This window comes from Arachis hypogaea, chromosome 16 (assembly GCF_003086295.3).
Source record: "Arachis hypogaea cultivar Tifrunner chromosome 16, arahy.Tifrunner.gnm2.J5K5, whole genome shotgun sequence".
NCBI classification, from domain to species: Eukaryota; Viridiplantae; Streptophyta; class Magnoliopsida; order Fabales; family Fabaceae; genus Arachis; species Arachis hypogaea.
This window is the reverse complement of record NC_092051.1, coordinates 49,120,668-49,126,437: the sequence shown is the minus strand read 5'-3', so window position 1 is coordinate 49,126,437 and position 5,770 is coordinate 49,120,668. Positions and strand designations below refer to the sequence as shown.

At 35.9% G+C, this 5,770-nt stretch overlaps 1 non-coding gene across 1 annotated transcript; it reads right to left on the bottom strand.

Moving 5' to 3' along the window:
• Nucleotides 1-208: 208 nt before the first annotated feature.
• LOC112762003 (small nucleolar RNA R71) lies at nt 209-316 on the bottom strand. The gene has a single exon (XR_003182366.1). It is a non-coding gene; the product is annotated as a small nucleolar RNA R71 (small nucleolar RNA).
• Between the last annotated feature and the right edge of the window lie 5,454 nt (nt 317-5,770).

Here is a 5,770-nt window from a genome sequence, read left to right as displayed (position 1 = left end):
TCAGCTCTTAGCTGAATTTTTGCAAATCTGTGACACTGTCAAGACCAATGGAGTTAATCCTAAGGTCTACAGGCTTATACTTTTCCATTTTGCTGTAACAGACAGAGCTAGAACATGGTTGGATTCACAACCAAAGGAAAGCCTGAACTCTTCGGAAAAGCTGATCAGTGCTTTCCTGGCCAAATTTTTTCTACCTCAAAAGATGAGCAAGCTTAGAGTGGAAATCCAAACTTTCAGACAGAAGGAAGGAGAGTCCCTCTATGAAGCTTGGGAAAGATATAAGCAACTGATCAAAAGGTGTCCTACTGACATGCTTCCAGAATGGAGCATCATAAGTATATTCTATGATGGTCTATCTGAGTTGTCAAAAATGTCATTGGACCATTCTGCAGGAGGATCCCTTAATCTAAAAACCCCTGCAGAAGCTCAGAAACTCATTAAAATGGTTGCAAATAACCAGTTCATGTACACCTATGAGAAGAATCCTGTGAACAATGAGACGCCTCAGAAGAAGGGAGTTCTTGAAATTGATACTCTGAATGACATATTGGCTCAAAATAAAATATTGACTCAGCAAGTCAATATGATTTCTCAAAGTCTGAATGGATTATAAGCTGCATCTAACAGTACTAAAAAAGCATCTTCTGAAGAAGAAGATTATGATCCTGAGAACCTTACAATGGCAGAGGTGAATTACATGGGAGAATCCTATGGAAACACCTATAATCCTTCATGGAGAAATCATCCAAATTTCTCATGGAAGGACCAACAGAAGCCTCAACAAGGCTTCAATAATAATGGTTGAAGAAATAGGTTTAGCAATAGCAAGCCTTTTCCATCATCTTCTCAGCAACAGACAGAGAATTCTGAACAGAGCCATTCTGGCCTGGCAACCATAGTATCTGATCTATCCAAGACCACACTAAGTTTCATGAATGAAACAAGGTCCTCCATTAGAAATTTGGAGGCACAGGTGAGTCAGCTGAGTAAGAAGATTACTGAAACTCCTCCCAGTACTCTCCCAAGCAATACAGAAGAAAATCCCAAACGAGAGTGCAAGGCCATAACCATGACCAACATGGCCGAACCTGGAGAGAGTGAGGAGGACATGAGTCCCAGTGAGAAAAGCCTCCTGGGACGTCCTCTAGACAGAAAGGAGTTTCCTTTTGAGGAACCAAAGGAATCTGAGGCTCATACAGAGACCACAGAGATTCCATTGAACTTCCTTCTCCCATTGATGAGCTCTGATGAATATTCTTCCTCTGAAGAGGATGAAGACATCACTGAAGAGCAAGTTGCTAAATATCTAGGAGCAATCATGAAGCTGAATGCCAATTTATTTAGTACTGAGACTAAGGAGGATGAACCCCCCTTGTTCACCAATGAACTGAATGCATTAATGAGGCAGACATTACCTCAGAAGAAACCTGATCCCAGAAAATTCTTCATACCTTGTACCATAGGCACCATGACCATTGAGAAGGCTCTGTGTGACCTAGGGTCAGGGATAAACCTCATGCCCCTCTCTGTAATGGAGAAATTGGGAATCTTTGAGGTACATGCTACAAGAATCTCACTAGATATGGCAGCCAATCAATGAAACAGGCTTATGGATTGGTACAGGACATGCTACTAAAGGTTGAAGGCCTTTACATCTGATGAGCGGATAATTTATACGCTTTTTATTATTGTTTTTACATAGTTTTTACTATGATTTAGTTAGTTTTTGGTATATTTTTTTAGTTTTTAAATAAAAATCCCATTTCTGGACTTTACTATGAGGTTGTGTGTTTTTCTATGATTTCAGGTAATTTCTGACTGAAATTGAGGGACTTGAGCAAAAATCTGATTCAGAGGCTGAAGAAGGACTACAGATGCTGTTGGATTCTGACCTCCCTACACTCGAAATGAATTTTATGGAGCTACAGAAACCCAATTGGTGCGCTCTTAACTGCGTTGGAAAGTAGACATCCAGGGCTTTCCACCAATATATAATAGTCCATACTTTGCCCCAGTTTAGATGACGTAAATTAGCGTTTAACGCCAGCTTTCTGCCCTATTCTGGCGTTAAACGCCAGAAACAAGTTGCAAAGCAGAGTCAAACGCCAGAAACAAGTTACAAACTGGTATTTAACTCGAAGGAAGACATCTACACGTGAAAGCTTCAATGCTCAGCCCAAGCACACACCAAGTGGGCCCGGAAGTGGATTTCTGCATCATTTACTTATCTCTGTAAACCCTAGTAACTAGTTTAGTATAAATAGGACTTTTTACTATGGTATTTAGATTTTTGGATCAATTTGGGTCTTTTTCCCTATCTTTCGAATTCATATGCCATTTGGGGAGGCTGGCCATTCGGCCATGCCTAGACCTTGTTCTTATGTATTTTCAACGGTGGAGTTTCTACACACTATAGATTAAGGTGTGGAGCTCTGCTGTTCTTCATGAATTAATACAAAGTACTATCGTTTTTCTATTCAACTCAAGCCTATTTCTTCTCTAAGATATTCATTTGCACCCAAGAACATGATGAATGTGATGATTATGTGACGCTCATCACCATTCTCACCTATGAACGCGTGCCTGACAACCACTTCCGTTCTACATGCAAACAAGCTTGAATGTGTATCTCTTGGGTTTCTAATCTAAGATTAAAACCTACGTGGTATAGGCTAAAATTATTGGCGGCCATTCCTGAGATTCGGAAAGTCTAAACCTTGTCTGTGGTATTCCGAGTAGGATCTAGGAAGGGATGACTGTGACGAGCTTCAAACTCGTAAGTGTTGGGCGTAGTGACAGACACAAAAGGATCAATGGATCCTATTCCAACATGATCGAGAACCGACAGATGATTAGCCGTGCGGTGACAGCACATTTGGACCATTTTCACTAAGAGGACAGAAAGTAGCCATTGACAAAGGTGATGCCCAACATACAGCTTGCCGTGGATGAAAGCAGTAGGAAAGTAGAGGCTCAGAAGGAACAAAAGCAACTCCATACGCTTATCTGAAATTCTCACCAATAAATTACATAAGTATTTCTATCTTATTTTATATTTTAATTATATTTTAATCATCAAATCTCCATAACCATTTGAATCCGCCTGATTGAGACTTACAAGGTGACCATAGCTTGCTTCAAGCCGACAATCTCCATGGGATCGACCCTTACTCACGTAAGGTTTATTACTTGGATGACCCAGTGCACTTGCTGGTTAGTTGTATCGAAATTGTGAAAAAGAATTTAAGATTGCAAACGTGCGTGCTAAGTTTTTGGCGCGGTTGATGGGGAATGAACAATCACAATTTCGTGCACCAAGTTTTTCGTGCCGTTGCCTGAGATTGTTCGAGTTTGGACAACTGACGGTTCATCTTGTTGCTCAGATTAGGTAATTTTATTTTAATTTTAAGTTTTTGTTTTTATTCTTTTTATTTTCGAAAAATTTTCAAAAAAAAAAAATTATTCTATGGCTTCAGAATTTTTAAGAATGAATTCTAGAAATTCACGATGATCTGTTGAAGTCTGGCTGGCTGTGAAGCCATGTCTAATCCTTTGGACCGAGATTTCAACTTATCATCACAAGAGTCCGTGGACTCCCATCTGATCAGCTGTTGTATGCCTGATTTGTATGCTAAAGCTTGGCTGGCCATTGGCCATGTCTAGTGTTGGACCGGAGCTTTCACTGAAAGCTTGGCTGGCTAGTAAGCCATATCTAATTCCTGGACCGGAGTTTTAGACTAACATTGCATGATCCTTGGAATTCTCATTAGAAACTTTGAAATCCTTATTTTTCTTTTTCCAATTAATTTTTGAAAAATCCAAGAAAAAAAATTTAATAAAATCATAAAACCAAAATTTGATGTTTCTTGCTTGAGTCTAGTGTCATTTTTTAAGTTTGGTGTCAATTGTATCTTTTTAATTTTTCATTAAAATTTTCAAAAACTCATGCATTTGTTCTTCATGATCTTCAAGTTGTTCTTGATGAATTTTTTTGTTTGATCTCTAATTTTTTCTTGTTTGGTGTCTTTTCTTGTTTTTCATATACATTTTAAAATTATTAGTGTCTATAGAGTAAAAATTTTTAAGTTTGGTGTCTTGCATGTTTTCCTTTTCTTAAAAATTTTCAAAAAAAAAAAAAAAGTTCTTGGTGTTCATCTTGACATTCAAAGTGCTTTTGCATGCATTGTGTGTTTTGATTTATAATTTTCATGTTTTGAGTATTTTTGTTGCTTTTCTCTCTCCTCATTAAAAATTTAAAAATTAAAAAATATCTTTCCCTTATTCTCTCATAAATTTTCGAAAATTTGAGTTGACTTTTTCAAAACTTTTTAAAAAAAATTTAGTTGTTTCCTTTTAGCCAAGTCAAAATTTTCAATTTAAAAATCCTATCTTTTCAAAACTTTTTCAAAAATCAAATCTTTTTCAATTTTCTTCTTAATATTTTCGAAAATTTCAAAATGATTTTCAAAAATCTTTTTCTTATTTTTGTTTCATATTTTCGAATTCATTGCTAACTTTTAATATTTTGATTCAAAAATCTCAAGTTGTTACTTGCCTATTAAGAAAAGTTCAATCTTTAAATTTTAACATCCTATCTTTTAGTTTCTTGTTAGTCAAGTAATCAACTTTAATTTTAAAAAATCAAACCTTTTTAATTTCCTTTTTAAATCTTTTTCAAATTGACTTTCAATCATATCTTTCAATCATATCTTTTTCAAAACTTAATTTCAAAATCTTTTCTAACTTCTTATCTTTTCAAAATTGATTTTTAAATCTTTTTCAATTAACTACTTCACTTTTTTGTTTGATTTTAAAAGTTTTCTATTTCAATCATATCTTTTTCAAAACCACCTAACTACTTTTCTCTCTAATTTTCAAAAATTACTAACCCCTTTTTCAAAATTACCTTTCATTAACTAATTCTTTTAAATTTCAATTTAATTTTATTTTCCTTCTTAATTTTTGAATACTAACCAATAATTAAAATAAAACAAAAATATTTTTCTTTTCCTTTTAATTATTTTTGAAAATTCTCTATCTTATATCCTTCTATTTATTTATTTATCTACTAACATTCCTCTTCTACTCAAAATTTGAACCCCCTCTTCTCCTCAGTGTTCGAATTCTTATCTTCTCCTTCTTCTATTCTTCTCTTCTTCTACTCACATAAAGGAATCTCTATACTGTGACATAGAGGATTCCTCTTCTTTTCTGTTCTCTTCTTTTTCATATGAGCAGGAACAAGGATAAGAACAATCTTGTTGAAGCTGACCCTGAACCTGAAAGGACTCTGAAGAGGAAGCTAAGGGAAGATAAGGCACAACTCTCTGGAGAGGACCTGACAGAAATTTTCAAAAAAGAAGGAGACATGGCCGAACCTAATAACAATGGTGGAGATGCAAGGAAGATGCTTGGTGACTTTATTGCACCCTCTTCTAACTTCTATGGAAGAAGCATCTCAATTCCTGCAATTGTAGCAAACAACTTTGAGCTTAAGCCTCAATTAGTTTCTCTAATACAGCAGAATTGTAACTTTCATGGACTTCCAATGGAAGATCCTCATCAGTTTTTAGCTGAATTCTTACAAATCTGTGACACTGTCAAGACCAATGGAGTTGATTCCGAGGTCTACAGGCTTATGCTTTTCCCTTTTGCTGTAAGAGACAGAGCTAGAACATGGTTGGATTCACAACCTAAGCAAAGCCTGAACTCTTGGGATAAGCTGGTCAGTGCTTTTCTGGCCAAATTCTTTCCACCTCAAAAGATGAGC